The 17,468-nt window shown below is 51.9% G+C and overlaps 1 protein-coding gene across 7 annotated transcripts in view; it reads left to right on the forward strand.

Moving 5' to 3' along the window:
• Positions 1-17,468, forward strand: part of LOC110255791 (uncharacterized) — a 266,124-nt gene that overhangs the window by 136,626 nt on the left and 112,030 nt on the right. Inside the window, exons 2-3 of one of the 7 annotated variants that reach the window (XR_014818934.1) lie at positions 3,797-3,820; positions 3,913-4,015. The exons of the other annotated variants lie outside the window; for them this stretch is intronic. The gene's annotated coding sequence lies outside the window, so the exon portion shown is untranslated. The remainder of the gene's footprint in view (positions 1-3,796; positions 3,821-3,912; positions 4,016-17,468) is intronic. 7 annotated transcript variants of the gene reach the window in all.

The raw sequence follows: 17,468 nt of genomic DNA on the forward strand, positions 1-17,468 counted from the left end.
TTTTGTTTTATTTTTTCAAATATGTGTCTTAGTGGGCAAGTGCCTGGAAATAGGAGTGGCGGTCCCAGGTTGGTCTGAGTTTAACTTCGCAAGAAGCTCCGCACAGGTTGTTCAAAGGGCCCGTGTTCCTTTGATGTAAATCTTTTTAACTTGAACCATTCTAGAGCATATTCTAGATGGGTGGCACTCGTCGTGGTTTCCCTGTGCACTTTTCTGACGGTTCTGCTGCGTACCTTTCCATGGGGATATTTTTGATTTCTGTCTTCCGTGGTGAAGTGCCTGATCAAGGCCTCAGCCCGTTTTGAAGTGCGGTTGGTCTCTTACGGAGTTGCCGCTGAGTTAAATAATCCTTTATCAGTTGGGCTGTTTGATTGTGTGTCTCAGGTGAAGGTTCTCCGTGAGATTTGCCTGTAGACCCCCCCCGCCCCCGCCCCCCGCCCCGAACATGTGCCCTGCTTGGCCGTCTGTGTACAAGTGCTTCGGGAGCAGACAAAGCCTCCGTTTTTTCCTGAAGCGTTTGGTCTGTGCTTTCTCTGTTCTGGGAGAGCTTTTCCAACTGAAGATTGAAAACATAGTTCCTTCTATTTTCTTCTGTAGGTTTTGCAGCCTTAACTTGTGCATTTAAGTTCATGCTGGCAGGGGTGGTAATTTGTATTTCTCACAGAGACAGCCAGTTATTCAAGCACTAATTGTTGGGGTGATTGAGTTGTTTCAGCACCTTTGTTAAAAATTTCCTGCATAGGCATGAGTCTGTTTCTGTCTTTTGCCCCAAAAATGTATTTGTCCCATCTCAATGTATTTTGACTGGTTACTGCTGTCTCACAGTTATTCTTGAAATCAGAGGATGTAATTCTTTAGGCTTGTTTTTTTTTTTTTTTTTTTTTTTCTCAAGTATATTCTGGTTATTCTAATTGTTTTTGGCATGTCATATACATTAAAAAAAGGAACTTTGTCATTTTCTGGGAAAAAAAGTTGCTGGGGTTTTGATGGAGATTGCATCAAATCTGTACATGAATTTGAGGAGAATTGGCATCTGAACAATTCTGAGTAAGGCTTCAATTCACCAACATGGTACATCTATTTATTTAGGTCTTTCTTTTTATATTTCTCTAACATTTTATATTTTTCAGTGTGTAGGTTTTACACCTATTTTATTAATTGTATCACACATTTTATGCTTTTAGTTTGATTTTAATTACTATTGCATTTCAACTATATTTTCACATCACTCATTGCAGAAACTCCGCTGACAGTTTTTTTAATATTTTGTATTTTTCGATTTTATTTTTATTTTTTTATTATTTTAAAAATGACTTTTTTCCGTTATCGTTGGTTTACAGTGTTCTGTCAGTTTTCTGCAGTACAGCAAAGTGAGCCAGTCACACATACACGTATGCATCCATTGACAGTTTTATATTGACCTTATACCCTATGACGTTGTGCTTATTCTAGTAGATTTTTGTTTTTGTCCTTTTCTAGGGCCGCACCCACGGCATATGCAGGTTCCCAGGCTAGGGGTCTAATTGGAGCTGTAGCCGCGGCCTACACCACAGCCACAGCAACGTGGGATCTGAGCTGTGTCTGCGACCTACACCACAGCTCACGGCAACACTGGATCCTTAACCCACTGAGCAAGGCCAGGGATCGAACCTGCAACCTTCTTGGTTCTTAGTCGGATTTGTTAACCACTGCGCCACGATGGGAACTCCTAGTAGTTTTTTCTTTTATAGACTTTTTAGGGTTTTCCACATAGGCAGTTATGGTGTTTGTAAATAAAGCCAGCTTTATTATTATTATCACCTAATCTTTATTTTATTTTCTTTCTTACTTTATGCACTAAGACCTCGTACAATAACCGAATAGAGGAGATGAGAGGGACATTCTTGCCTTGTTCCCAGTCTCACAGGAACAGAGTCCAGAGTTTTCCCTCTAAGGGTCATGTTCGCTGCGGGCTTGGGGGCACTTTTTATCAGACTGAGGGCAAGCGCCTCTGGTTGACGGAGGAGCGTTGCTGTTTTTAAGGCATGAATGGGTATTGGGTTTTGTCAGACGCGTTTTCTGCATCGGTTGGGATCATCCCACGGCTTTTCTTTCGAAGCTTGTGGGATGTTAAACCAACCCTGTGTTCCCGCCCTAAATTCACTTGACGTGTAGATACCGAGTCGTGATACACTGTACTTTTTAGGTATTTCCTGGTGTGATTTGCTTTCTTAATGTTTCACTAAGGGCTTTTCAGTCTACATTCATTAAGTATGTGGGTGTCTTTTCGGGGTGGGGGGTGCATCTTTTGGTTTGATTTTGGCAGCGGGAAAATGTCAGTGTCACAGAACGAGGCAGGTACCGTCCCCTCCTGCTGGCCTGGGTGGGGCTTCCTCAGAAGGGTGTCTAGCCTGCTTCCTCTCTTCCCCGCTGAGGCCACTTGCACACGTGTTAGGTCCTTAGGGCGAGTGTCCAGATTGACCATTTAAACCATGTTTTGCCCTCAAGCTGCAGACGGGCCCACAGACCTGGGTTCCCAGCTCTGGGGAGGGGTCGCTGCTGGGCCAGCACAGGCCCCTCTGAAAGGCTCACAGGGTGGGTTCTAGGAATTCACAAAACCGGGGATCAGCCCCAGCTGCTCAGTGGGGACCTGTTCCTGGCTCTGCTGCCAGGCGGCAGGAATCAACACTGGGCCGGCTGTTCCCTGTGCCCTGAGCCCTGCCGCCAGCCTCCCCCTCTGCGGAGCCTGGCTGGAGGCAGTGCCAGGAGCGGGGGGCTCCCAGGATCACAGCCCCACCCTCACCAGGCAGCGTCCAGGGGGCGGGTTAGGAGCTGGGGGACTGCCTTTCCACTCTGGGCAGAGTCCTCTTCCAAGGCCGTGTCCTTGCAGGGGCCACAGTGATATTAAGATGCATCGTGTGGGATAAAACCAGAGTCCTCAGTGTGGCCCTTTGGCTGGCCACCACGGGCTCTCCCTCCCTTGCTGCTTCCAGCTTCCTCTGCCCCGGAACCCCACTCCCGCCCCCAACCCGGGCCTAGCAGCCCCAGCCCTCTGCGTCCTCCCGGCCCATTAAGGAGGCCTCCTTCCAGCCACGGGCGGGCTTGCTCTTGGGTGTGCGCGTCCCGCCCCGCTTTCCCATCCTGTGTCCACGGCCGCATTGGACTTGGGGCGGCTCTGTGCCTGGGGGCCCAGCGTCCAGAAGACAGGGCCGCGGAGGTCAGATCATTCATTTGAGAGCGAGTTAGCGTCCGGTTACACTTGGCCCCAGCAAGATAAGCACGTCGAGCACGTTGAGAGGGACTAGGAGGGATCACAGAGGAGCCCGGCCTGATGCTGCAGACGGCCCTTTTGAGCCCTGCCCGGCCGGCCGCTCCTTCTCAGAAGGGCCCTGTGCCCGCCTCGTGGTGTCTGCCCAGGTTCTCCTCGTTTTCTGGGCAGAGCAGCTGTGACTGCCGTTGTCTTTCCGCGTCTGCTCGACCCCTTGACCCTCGCAGCAGCAGAAGGCAATTTAGACAGATGAGGGCCTTGGCTCCTTCGCAGGAACCCGCAGAAGCCTTGGAGCAGAGACAGTCCAGAAATACCCAGTCTCCAGCAAGGGCTATTTTTAAGCAGCCCGAGCTTGTTTTCTCCAAGGATAACTTCCACCCTGTCGCTTGAGAGCTGACTTTAACGGGTTGCCGTCTCCCTGGCTGAGCCGTCTGAAGGGGAAGCCGATGAAGCGCTCTTCTCAGCGTGGTGGGAAGCTGGGGACAGGAAACACGCTTAGGGGTTCCAAGCAAAATCTGCTCCTCAGTTGATCCAAATATCCCTTTTCAGGAAAAGGAAAAACCACAAGGACAGGTTAGTGCAGTCCACCGCGCAGGTCCACCGACTTGAGCAAACACGGAACGCGTCGGGCTGTCTTCCAAGCTTTGCCGTCGATTCACCCGCAGGATTGTTGGTTGTCACTAAGAGCCAGTCGTGCCCCGGCCGGGCCGCGCTGACACCCTCAGGCCAGCGAGCTGCTCCCAGTGGGCGGAAAACCAAGTCCTCGTGGTAAAGTCGGACCGGGGCGGCCCCCCAGGTGGTGGAGGAGAAAGCGGCGCGCGCGGCCCGGGCTGGGTAGGGCTCCCCTCCCTGGAGATGCGGGGAAGCGTTCCCTCCACGCGGCGGCAGGTTCCCTTTCGACAGGGGACGCCCGGAGCCCGCTGCTCCTTCTCCCTCCGCCGACGCTGCGAGGGGTTCGAAAGGGCAGTGCTGGGCTGGAGCCGTGGGTTGCCGTCACCCAGTCAGTGCGAGGCCCAGAGTGGCGGCCGCTCTTCCGCCCCCAGAGCCACAGCACCTCCTGAGCTCAGTGCCGAGGCCTGATTTCCTTACCTGTCTGTCATTTCCTGGGAGTAGAACTCAGGTCCATAGGAAGGCGCCCAGGACTCTGGGCTGTGCTGCGTGTGCATGTGGGGGAGGGGGCGGGGGTGGGGGCTCTGAGGCGGCCTGTGGGGGGCACAAGGCCAGGGCACAGTCTGGGGCACACGGTACCTGCCTCGTCGTCCTCAGCGTGGCCTGTTTCTGGGTGTGGCTCAGCGGGGGCCAGGGCGGCACCCTAACTCTCCACACTGGGCAGAGTCCTCTTCCAAGGCCGTGTCCTTGCAGGGGCCACAGTGATATTAAGATGCACCGTCCAGCCCACTCTTGTCACCTTTCGAGGGACGCCCACGTGGCATTAGCTTCCATCCAGCACGCAGGGTCCTCAGGACTCCGGCGATGCCCACAGGGGTGCTTGATGGGAACCCGGGCCCTCGGTCCCTCCCTGCTGCGGGGTATCCCCTCGTTTCTGTGAAGAGCACGGACCACTTCTGATAAAACCTTGGCCGACTGGGAGGGGCCGCAGATGTCTTCCTATGCAGCGTCTTTGTTTTTCTGAAAGAAAACTTTCCCACAGCCCCCAATCTGTGTGTCTACCTTCAAGGGGCCGAGCTGGTGGCTGAAGACCCAGGGAGTGAGGGGCAGGCCCGCAGCCACCCTCACGGCCACTCTGGAGCTTTCGGGGGTCTGGACACCCTACCAGGCAGTGCCATTGGCTGTGCGAGGACCTGGGGCTCACAGAGGAGCACTATTCTGGGCCCGGGTGCTGGCTGCTCCTCCCGGTGCCTCCGGGCTCTCAGGAGTGGGGGTGGCGTCTAGGACCTCTCACCCGCCCTCCTCCTCTGAGCAGTCGTGAGTGAGGTCAGGGCTGTAGGCAGCAGGCTTCCCTTAGGTGGGCAGGGGCGCCTGTGGCAGAGGGGCCTGGAGGGGAGGCTCTTCCAGGTGATCTGCCTTTCCCTGGGAGCGTCCCCCAAAGTCAGTGGCTCCAGAATGGTTACCTAGGAAGGACGGGCTGTCAGAGCCATCCTGAAGCCGGGCTGACGCCTCCCCCCCCCAAAGAGTCAGCAGCTCTGGCATGGTTACTGAGAAAGGACGGCTGTCAGAACCATTCTGACGCGGGGGCAGAGTCGTGGTCCCAGCCCTGGAAGGGCAGGTGATCTTGGGTGGTGTATTCTCTGCTCTGACAACGAAGCCATCGTCCCTTGAAAGGGGACTCGGTGCCCGAAGGAAAACACGCCTTCGGACTGAGGTGTCTCTGTCCGCTTCCCGTAGGGCGTGCCGGCGTGCCCTCCCCTGCTGGTGGGGTCACCTTCTCCTGGGGGCAGGGAGGACGCAGCCTTGATGTTGCCGTCCTTTCCCCAGAGCAGCCGCCTGGTCTCAGGCCGTCAGCTCAGCAGCGCTCAGGCCAAGCCCCGAGCTCGGCTCACCGGCTCTCCAGGAGGCAGGGGGTGCAGGACGTTCTTCTGGCGTCAGCCTGGACCCCAGCGAGGGCCTGACGTCCGGAGACAGCTCTGACACGCACAGCTCAGGCGGCCGCCCGGCCTCCTCTGCTGCCAGAGCGATGGGAGGCCCGGGGGGGGGGGCGGCGGGACGTCAGGCCCCCAGCCCGAGCAGGACCTTGGCCAATGCCCTTGGCCGCACTGCGTATTCATCAAAGTTTCTGTTTAAAACATTCACACCTTTTCCCGTCATTACTAGTTCGGAAACCTCTCTGAGACGTTGGAAGTGCGAGGACGCCTCTGCCAGGGCCAGTGGTGGGGGCGGGCGGCCCGCCTGGTCCTGAGGTGGTTCATGGAGGGAGAGGGAGGCAGGACCCTGGGCACGGGGTCTGCAGGGTCTGAGGTGGGCTCAGCTCCTCTCTCCTGAGCCCCCGGCCGCCCCACAGTCCTTTCTTCCTCGTGACTCTGGCCTGTCTCTCGCCGTGTGATACTGAATGCTCATGGCAAAGCTTTTCCATGGATGTGGTTTCCTTGGCCTCCACCTGCCTGACCCAGGACTCTACCTGCCTGACCCAGGACTCCACCTGCCTGACCTTGCCCTGGGGCTGTTTGTAGCAGCACAGCCCCGTGTGGTATGGAGCCATCAAAGGAAAACCAGATCAGAAAATCAAAGAAGAAAAAGGCATCAGGGCCCGAGAGGAAGGGAAACTTTCCACGCGATCAGAGAGGAAACATCAAGTGAAACGAGGTGTCCTGTGAAGGAGGAAGGCTCGACCTGCTAATTGAAAGCTGCACACGAGGAGCATTTGATATCAATACAGTTTACTTAACCAAATTACTGTTATTAGTGAGGAGCAATGACAAGGAATTCTCTAACAGCCACACATTTAATTTTGGTGATTATTATTTACGCGTGATTTATTACTCCCCGTGCAAAGCACAGCTGGAAGGATCACACAGATGACTCACGGTTTCCTAAGGCCAAAGTTTTGTTTTGTTTTGTTTTGCCAAAATGATGGTTTTATCGAATCCCGGGATGACAGTCTGCTCCTGATGCATCGCTAGCGCCAAACGCACTGGAGGAAATGCAGGGGCCTGAATTATAACTTTGTTTCTAATGAGAGGTTCAACCTTCCCTTTGTTCTTAAGCACACCGCTGCAACCAGAGGTTGAGAAGCAGCAAGTCTAAAACCCTCCTCAAGACAGGAGTTGCAGACTACAAAGGGGACCCTGTGCCACCATGTTGCAGTGAGATGGCTTGAAGTGGTTTAATGACAGTGTTGTGTCATCTCCAGGAAGGCTGCTTCTGCAGGCCACCGAAAGCGCACCCAGCACACTCCTCGGCCTGCACAGAGTTTGCGTGGTGGTTCTCCTGCGGGGCCATGGGGCAGAGGGTCGCGTCCTTGTGCCTGTGTTTAATGCTATTCCAGGTGACACTGCACCCTGGCTGGGGACCCCCTGGCCTGCTTCACACGGGCAGAAGCCACACGCACTGCAAGGCATGGATTTCAGTACACATCTCTTTGACAGAGAACTTTTGCGTTGGGAGTGTAAGCCTGGCTATAGCAGAGTCACCCACAGCACCAGCCCTCAGCTGTGAAGTGGACTCGTCGAGCCAAGACAAGTTAGAGCAGGACCAGGCCTCCTCAAGGACCGTGGTCTCTGATGTCTAAGGTCATTGACTGAGAGCAGCCACCTCCGTGTACTTGGGCTCAGTGAGGGGGGCACCCCCAGACTGGTTGGCAGAGCCTTTGCTTGTGTGTCTGGCTTTGCACTGGGCTTGGCACCGGGAGGTTCAACCCAAAACCCACTCCCGCCCGCAGCCTGGACAGAGCTACGCCCTGGAGGGGCTTCGTTATGCATCCATCACCACAGTCTTCCTTTGCGGGCCCGGAAGTTCATGGGACACCCCTCTGTCCATATCTCTTGGTTCCCAAAGTCTCTGACATCTAGCATAAAAGCCACCTTTGCAAAATTCTTAACCAAATGAATGGATTTCTTTTTTTCAGTGGCATGGCAAGGGCGAAGCCTCCTGTCAGGCAGTGCTGGCTGGGGCAGGATGGTGGCTCCGTGCCACCCCCAAACCTCCATCTTTTTAGTCCCTAAACCACCCCCAGGAAACACCAGTTTGGGGTAGAAGCAGCACCCTTGCCATGCAAAGAAGCTTCAGGATCCAGCCTTTCCTCTCCTCCCTGGACTGTCCCCGTCTTCCTAGCACTAAACTCTGCCTTTCTGGAACCCCAGAGCCTGCAGTGTTTCAAACCAAGGACCTGCTTCCCCCCGACAGGCCTCCAGGAAGGAATGTCCTCACCAGAACTGTCTCTGGCTCCCTGTTCTGTTTGTGACCTGGGGACTCCTGTTTGTCCTGATTTCTCCCAGAAGGATTATTTCTTAAAACACATTTGGAAGATTTGAAAAATGAAATCTTTTTTTTTTTTTTTTGGTAATTCACATGTTAAACTGCCTTGCCGTTTAATTGTTCCTGTGTGTCATGTCGAATCTTTCACTCAGTTTGTTGATTTCTCTTCCAACTAGATTTGAACCTAAGTGCATCCTGGTTTTCCCCAGCACTTTGTCTCAGAGATGACAGTTTGCTGGCTAACCTCCCGCACTAAGAACCAGCAGACGTGAGGGTCCATCCCGGGTCGCTGTACGTCACGGAGCGCCCGGGAGCACAGCTCCACTGGCCTCTCTGTGTGTGAAATGGGAAGGCGTCGCCACTGCGGTAGAGATAATTAGACTCTGTCCTTGAGGGGATGGGGGGCTCTTCGGAGAGTGCGGTTTTAGAATCTACGAAACCCTCTTCCTGCCATTGTGCACCCCTAAACCTCGAGTCACCCTAAACCTCTGTTCGTTGCTGATACAGCGGTTGTTTACAGTGAAATCTTTGGAAGGCTAAGCGATTTCGAAATGCGATCTGAATCCCCCCGGAGACCTTCCGAGTACGTCCAGGAAGGTGTTCCTAGTGAGCGCGTGTAATTGCGTTCTCCACGTTTGCACATGCATGGAGAGGCCGTAACTCCGAGTCAGAAACCCGGCAGCAGAGTTTATAACAAACACCACCCTCTCTCCTCTCCCTGTTTGCCTGTCTCGCTCATGCAAACACTGTTACACGCCTGGAGAGAAACACAGCACACCGTCCAGGCCAAGACTCACTGTAACTTTGATGTTTCCTTCTCCAGCCTTATCCCAACAGGCTCATCTTCTCTGTTCATTGTGGAATGGACCTTATCGAACCAAGTCTTGTTTTATGGGTGCCAAAAACCTATCACAGATGGTGCTATGATATAAATATTCCACTTGCTTATATACGTATATACACACATATGCAAATGTAATATGTACGTAATATATATGTGTATATACACACACACACATATGCATGAGAAAATAAAGTTTGTATAATTAAAAAATGAGAAATTGTGCATCGGGGTCTTTTTAGGACTTGCCCTTCAGGGCTTGCGACGGGGGACCCTCAGACACTCCTGAATTGTGTGTTACAGGTTATGACTCTTGAACAGGGAGCAGCTTTGAGTTTACGAGTTTTCTCTTAGATAAATGTAACTTTTCATTGTCAAGAAAATACCATTTTGAAAATAAAGGACTCAGGAGTATTCTACAATTTTTACATCTAAATTTAAACCTACTTTCAGAATCAAAATGTATATTCTATAGAGCAGATATAGAGTCTGCAAACATTTGAAAAGAAAATGCTGGGAAAGGCCTGGGGGTGTGTTAGCGGGGCTGCAGAGTCTGTCTCCTGCCGGGCCGAGCACTGGGCGGATGCGGAGGGTCCGGTCGCCCGAACTGCCAGCTTCTCAGCACTTGGTAGTTCAAGGGGCCCTGGGAGGCAGCCGGGCCACAGCTCCACCTCCAGCAGGCCCCGAGTGGTTCGCGCTCTCGAGGCAGGGTGTCTGGGACCTGCAGCCCAGGGTTGGCTGAGGCCCTGGGTGTGGCCTGGGAGCCGGGCTGATCAGGGTCCCTGTGCAGTGCCCCCGCACTGGCCGATGTCCCGCCTCCCCTCATCCGTGTGGGACTCTGTCCTGCCGAGCCCAGTGCAGCTCTGCAAAGCCCCGCGGGCGGGCGCAGGAGCGACCGTTCCCATCCCGCGTGCTTGCGGGAGGCTGACTCGTCCAAGGTCAGGGCCCACGGGGTCTGCCCCCCCCCCCCCGCCCCCGTGGGTCCTCCCTCAGCTCTGGCCCTGGCCTTCCTGTGTACCTCCGGCTGTGCGCACCGAGTTTGGTGGAGTGATGTGCCTGCAGCGTCCGTCGCGGCTGTGGCTGGGCCCACCCACTGGGGCATCGCCGCAGAGAAGTGGACTCACGTCAGGTTTCGACTGCCGTTTTCTCAGAGGGAACGCTCACGAAAGCCTCAGCTTAACAAAACACATCAGTTTTACGTAGTTTGTGGGCAGACGTTGTCTGAAAGAAATGCTGAACTGAGGGCTGCGTTTTGTCTACGCCGAATGACATCTGACGGTCGCCTTCTAAGTGAGCTCTGTCGGGGGGCAGGGCGACCCACCCCGCAAACCCAGGCAGCTGGTCGGCGGAGGTTCACCTTCGCATGCTCAGAACTCGGCGCAGTATTTAGCGTGAAGGGTGGGCTCCTGAAACTTGGTAGCGGGACTTTCTGACCTTGAGTTAGTGGCGGGAAGGAGCTTATGAACTCTGAGCGATGAGAGGTGACAGTAAGTGCGGTCGGTCAGCTGGAAAGCTCTGCATGCTGGTGGTGTGTGTGCACGCGAGCCCGTATGTGTGCACGCTTCTGTCCCGTGCAGTCGTTTGGAGGCGTCTCGGGCAGGTTGTTTGCAAACACCCACCTTGTAAGATAAATGTGGAGCCTCAGACAGTGAGTCGCTTTGGTGCTGAAGCATCTTGGTCTCTGTAGAAATGGCGACGTGAGCGTGAGGCGACGGGTTCACTTCCCCGAAGACCAGCTCATGAGCTGCACGCGCACGTCTCCTCCCTGAGGACGCTGTGTCCTCTTGGCACGTGCTGGATCTTAGGAGAGGATTGCTGACCGCCCCTCGTGCCCGAACATGCAGGGGTCTCACTTGGGCCGAGACCCACACGCTGAGAACCACACCTGGGAAGCTGGACTCCTGCCCCCGCCAGCTCCCTGCCTCCTTGGACGTGACCTTCATTCTGCGCGTGGGGCGAGCTGTTTCAGGGACCCAGGGAGCTGTGCAGCCACGAGCGATGACATGCTTCCTGTGCTGCTCGCATGCCTGGCAGTGATGGCTTGGGGGGAAGTGATGGCTGGCATGGAAGATGCCAGTCTTTACTCTCCGTCCTGTGCCAGACAGGGGCTCTGGCTTTGAACTGCATCTCCAGCCACAATGACTGGATCCAGGTAATGGGTGGAGGCACGAGGCGGAGGAGCACCTGTCGTTTGCAGGTACTCAGGCTGATGAGTCAGGGAAGGCCCTTGTGTGTGCCTGTGCACGCGTGTGTGTGTGTGTGTGTGTACACACGCATGTGCAGGTGCTTGGTGGCGACGCAGGAAGCAGGGTTGGGAGGACATTCTCCTTGTCACCTGAGACCCGTGGGGAGCATCCTTCTGCGGCTTTGGGCAGTCGGCTCTCCCTGCCGTGGGGCTGAGTCCTGGGAAGATGGATGTGGCCTTGGCCGTCACGTGTCCAACTTGGACCTGCTTGTTTCTATAATGAAGAAAACATGCTGCTTCTCATGGGTAATAACTTCTGACTTCCTGGACAGCTCTTCTGTTTTGTTTACTTTACCATAAAGTATTCCACCCTTTAAAAATATGGCTCTCTCTTTTATCTGTTTCACAGTATTAAAATACATCAATGTGTTTATATTTCAAAATGGGAAATGTCAAAAACATTTTTTACAGCATCTTTCTTTTAATCTTTGTTTAGAGCGCAGGGCAGGAGGTGGAAAAGCTCGTAGGCTCTGCGCAGTTTTGTCCGTTCCTGGAAGGGGTCGATTAAGAATTCCAAGCCTTTCATCCTGGACAGACGTTCAGGGAAAAAGAAGAGCGTTTCATGCCTCTGATCAGAGTCCTTCGCGGTACATGTTAATACCCTGTTAGAATCACCAGGATTGGAATGTTTTTGCTAATGATATTTAATCTTTTCAATAGCATCCAACACTTCGAAAGATGCTGTTTTCTAATACACCTCATGTTGGCTTTTGCTGTTTGGAACGTAACTCGTGACGCTGTGTAACGGGACCTGGGTTGGTTAGAGGTGTCGCAAGTGTGGTTGAGTCCGAGGCGTGCAGAACCCGCTCCAGCGGTGCCCCAAAGTGCTTGATGGAATGAGCGCCCTTTTCTGGGCCACCCGGAGAAATGCCTGTGTGTCCTGCCATCTGGGGACAAGGACGAGACATGCCCTTCGTGCCTGGTAATGGTGGGTTGACATGAGCAGTGGTCACGTGAGTGCTTGCAGTCAGTGACAATATAAACAGACAAATATTGGAAGAAAATTGTATCTTTAAAAAAGTCAAGGCTGTGCCTTTTGGTTTTTTGGTTTTTTCATTTGGCGATCATGAATCAAGCCTTTCAAGGAGCACAGTTTGCACAGAAACTGGTTATGCTTTACAGGTCTTTTTTTGTGGGAAAAGTATTTATGATCATTGTTCTGTCTTCATTCTAAGTTTTATTTTCTCACAGAAGCTTATGAAATCGGGTGAAAGCCCGTGATACGGTGTTTTTAGTGCCAGGGTGACTAGAGGTAGATCACTGGTTGTTATTACTTTAGTAGAATCCCCACGTTGGGAGTCATTTAATCAGCTAGAATTACGGAGATAGGCCTGAGAAACAGTCCAGTTAAAAATTATCTGCTGTTAAAGTTACCTCCCTGATGTTTATGCCGTGGATTTGTGCATTCCTAAAACATGGGGGGAAAGGCCGAAATTGAAATAATCAGGGCCAAGTCTCCCCGGAAACTGCTCGCCAAGGCAGAGGACACCCCTGCCCATTCTGCATCTCCACTTCCTGGCACGCCATCAGGGACCAGGGGCAGAAAGCAGTTTTGCTTGAAGGGCTGAATTTGGGCCCGCCTTGTTTTCTTACTCCTTCCAGGCGTCCTCACGGTGCTTGAGGGCAGTTGTCACACCCGCTCTTCTGCAGAGCTTCCCAGTGGAGCCCTCTCCCTTGCGGTCTCCATCAACCGTAGGCTGCCTCAGCAGGGTTCCCGTTGGCTGAACAGCCGCAGAAGAGCTGTAGAAATCTGGAAGGTTCCAGAAGGTCCGGGAGGGTGAAGCGGGAGCCCCTGCCAGGGGAGGATTCTGTCCTCAACTCCTCCCGCGTAGACCAGGTGCTTTGAGCCCTTTGGAAGCGCATGGGAGGATGGGCTTGGGGGCGCCCCCACCCCCTTTGCCCCCATTCCCCCCATTGCCTGTGGCCGGATGGAGTCCAGCTTGGAGTCCACGAGCCAGCAGTGGCAGGCTGGGGAAGGCCAGCTCACGGCCAGAAAAGGATGCTTAGCCCAGAGGGGACACGCTGACCTATCCTTTCCCATGGGGAGTCCTCTCCCGGGCTCCCGTCCGTCAGCTTTTCTGGGGCAAAGCGTTCTGAGGGTTCCTGGCGACACGAGGCCGAAGGGCTGGGCTTCCATGGTGTTTCTCTTTACAGTTAGCCTCCAGTTCTGGCAGGTGACCCTGTGTTCCGTTTTTCCTAATGGTAGGAAATTTCCCTTGGAAGTGCAGGGAGTTAGACTGAGAAGTAGTCCACTCAGAGAAACCATTCGATACTCGTGCGTGGAGCTGGTGTACTGTGTGCCCAGGTCCCGGCACCCTAGATGACCCAACTCGGTGAAGCGCTGGCAGAGAAGAGGCCCCGTCTGTTCCTGGCGATGCCGAAGCTGCCCTGCCCTCGCGGACAGGAAGACGGCACCCCAGGGCCGGAACCTATGAGGAGGGCGTGCTAAGCCCTGGAGCCCTGTGTCACCACAGAGATGCCCGTCAGCTGGTGTCCTTGGAGTCTGACATGCAGCTCACCTGCACAGAGCACTTGAGACATTTCTGCTCAGTCAGCAGCTTTGCATTGCAAAGACGAGTGAGAGTGTCTCCAGAAAGCTTAACTTTGACATTTTTTTTTGAGTTAATCTAGAACTGTTGGGCCAGAATTATAAAGATGGAGCCAAGGGGTCTAAGTCTTGAGCAATTTCAGAGCAGCGAGACGGCCTTGGTCTGGGTTGGAGTTCCCAGACGCACTTGCTGGAGCAGGTGTGAGCAGGTGTGAAAAAAGGGCAGGTGAGCACAGCCTCGAGGGCTGAGCCAGACCAGCTCTTACATAGCTGACGCTTTCTTTCTTCTCGCAGAAGCAAAAGATTCTTGGAAAAGAGACATAGCTGGTTCTGGAAAAAATATCACACCAAGCCCTGGACGAGAGCCACCCTTTCCAGTGGAAAGACTGACTTTAGCACCACGGCCTATTGTAAAACCTAGTGAAATGTGTGTAAAAATCTTGCATCTGGTTTGAGATTTATCTTTGCTACCAAGTCTGTCTGCATTTTTGACTCTGGGATGGTTTTGTTCATCCAGCGAGGGGGCTGCCTCAAAGGGAAAAAAGAATTATTGTTTAAAAAAAAAAAGTAATGATATTTTCTTTTGCTGTCGCCATGGCTTATTGAAAAATTATTTTCTAAACAAGCTGGCAAAAGATAAGATAAATACGAGCTGCCGTAAGGATGTTCCAGTAGCAGCGTTGGGGGAGCACGGTGTAATTCATTGGTAGAATACTCGCTTCTCAGATGCAGGGATTCTCTGGGAAACTGCAAAACCCACTGCATTCCTGTTGGAAACAAAAGACACAGCTTCCTCTTCCTGGGCATCCTGTCCTGTGCCCCGCGCGAGGGAGGGACTTGCAAGCAAGTGCTGCTGAGGCTTTGCTCTCTGCCGGGAACTGGTGGGTCTTCTCTGTGGAGAGGCTGTTTCACAGTCATGCTTTGCACACCCACTTAGAGCAGCGTTTATGGCCTGAAGAGAAGTGGCTCACTTTTCCACCTGGTACCCTCTTCTAGCAGAATTTTCCCTCATCCCGACTGGAAAATTTTTAACAGCTGTCTAACCATCGGACAGTGTGTGTTTCTAGTAAGTTGCTGCCTCTGTTTTGTGGACAGAAGGCTGTCTTGTGCTGAGCGTGGCATGTGCTGAGCGTGGCACGCCGATCTGAGAACATGTCCTCATCCTGGCAGTGAAGGTTGGAATAAGTTATGAAGTGCATGTGTCCTGATTTAAGTAACAGTGGAATATGCTTGTTAACACCTGGCCTAGTCGTGAGGCTGAGGGGCGTTGGTTTGGAATAACCCTTCAAAGTGTTGGGAAAAGTGCTTTGAAATGTCCTCCCCGAGGAGGAGAGCTTGTGTGAGGAGTGCCGATTGGGAAGGTTGAGTTTGGAAGGGCCTCTCGGGAGGACCGCTGGGGAACCCGGCGCTCAGAGAGGCTGGTTCGGGGGTACATCAGCAACCCTGGCAGGGTTCAGGCCTCGGGGACCCAGGAGAGAGGGCAAGGGGACACTCAGGGAGATGCTGGCTCTCCCCGGTTGCCCTCTTACCTGGCCTCTCTTCTCCTCGCCCACGTCTTTCTGCCCTTTCTCTTTCTTCCTGCCCCCAGCCCTTGGCACCACCACCCCACTGTCTGCCCTATGAACTTGTCTGTTCCAGGGACCTCAGAGAAGGGCAGTCATGCAGCAGTCATCCTTTTGTGTCTGGCTGAGTTCGCTGGTTGTAGTGGTCAGGGTTCATTCATGTTGTGCAGGTGTCAGAATTTCACTCCTTTTTTGGCCGAGAAATACTCCACGTGTATCGCATTTGGTTTATCCCTTCGTCTGTTGGTGGACATTTGCGTGACTTCTGCCTTTTGGCTTCCATGAACAGTGCTGCTGTGAACACTTGTGTACAAATCTCTGCTCAGTCCTTGCTTTCAGTCCTTGGGGTACCTGCCCAGGAGTGAAGTGGATGCTCGTCACGGTCGTTTTGTGTTCGGCTTTGTGAAGAACCCCAACCCGACGTCTCTGTGTTTTACTCCAGGCTGTACAGGGCACCGTCTGCCGCCTGTCCGTAGCACTAGCTGTTGTCTGTTACCATCCACACCGGCTCATTATGGAAGTTGAGCTCATAGGATAGGGAAATATTTTTGCCAAGATTCTGTACATTTTGTTTTAGGCTCTGAAAAGACCAGAGCAATATTATTTAAAACATCTTAACATGACTTCATCTTTTCTAAAAGAGAGGCAGCCTACAAAAGAGCGTACACAAATTGTCGTATTTCTGAATCTTGATTAACTCAGGGATTTTTGAGGTCATTTTGAGAAACTACGTCCATCTAGCTGTCTGCAAAATCTGCAGCCTTCCTCTGTACTCACAAAATTGTGTGTTTAAAATTTTGATTTTTATAAGCTTTTATTTAGAAATATACACATACTTAGAGAATTAATGATTATTTTAAACATTAAGAGAATAAAGCCTTTGAAATGAGTTTTAAAGATGTTTCATTGCTTAAGCAAAGATATTTTTCTTTCAACTAATCTGAAACAATTTTCACTGCTTATTCTATATTAAGTTACATGACGTTTGTACACACTGACTTCTAAACAGTCGTGGGATTTCCCAACTGTGCATTCAAATGGTATGACTTTTCTAGATATTTGACCAAAAAGCACTCTTGGGAAAGACTTTCAAACCGATTTCTCATCTTGGCAGAGCCGTGCAGGAAGCAGAACACACAGGCGCAACTTTTTTTTGTGGACAGTTCTGGTTTTCCATCTCTCTTTGTGTTTCTTTCAACCTCTGGTCATTTTCTATCTTTCTTTGAAAGTTATTATTAAAGTTGTGTGTGTGACTCTGTGTGTGTATGTGTGTGAGAGAGAGAGCACTAGACAAATGATACATTGTTTCAGGGTTTTTTTTTTTTTTTTTTGCTGTTGAATTTTTTGCTGTATCATTATCCGTTCGATCTTAATTATCTCCTGCTAAATTAAGTTTCTTTCAAGGGAGTTATCTTTAAGATAGTATTTCTTTCAGCTAATCTTTGTATCTCTTTTAGGTTCTTTTTTATTTAAAAGGACAATATTTTCTATGCCAAAGGAGTCTGGTATCTAGAGCAGCTTTTATTTTCCTTGCTAATATAGGAATCATTTTGGCATGAATAAAGAAAGATTGAAAATAATCAGCTCAGGAATTCCAGTCATTAATTAATTCACATTTTAAGGCCATATTTGCAGAATTCCTTCTTCTGTGTTAAATGACAGCAGGTGCCCCTCCCCTTAATCTCAAGGTAGAGTAGATTCAGTGGCCGAACACAGCCCTGGGCTCAGGGCCCCTTTTCCTCGCCGTGGGCTATTGACAGAGCCCCAGACTCCAAGCCTCAGCTTCTGGGTCTGTTAAGTTACGATGTTTGGCCAGAAGTCTCTACGATGGACCTGGGCTCTAAACTACCACCAGTCTCTGCTTACAGTAGAGCCCTTGGAAACACTGAGCTTTCGCTTATCAGCATCTTAATCAACTCTCGGCCACTGAAGAGACACTGAGCTCCTTGTGCAGAAAAATGTTCCTGACAGCTCGCCAAAGAGTGTGGGTGGATAAGGGGATGGTTCCCCCACTTATTATTATTTTTCCCTCTTGCGGGTCATTTAGGTTGAGTCTTAAATGAATAAGCTATTTCACATATGTAGTGTTTTATTTTAAATGTCTAGTTGTTTCTAAAGCAGTTTCGAACATTTTTAAGTAAGTAAAGACATGC

Source organism: Sus scrofa, chromosome 11 (assembly GCF_054392235.1).
Source record: "Sus scrofa isolate SSC_HxYL_T2T_F1_AM1 chromosome 11, Sscrofa_HxYL_maternal_Yorkshire_Landrace_v2.0, whole genome shotgun sequence".
Lineage (NCBI taxonomy): Eukaryota > Metazoa > Chordata > Mammalia > Artiodactyla > Suidae > Sus > Sus scrofa.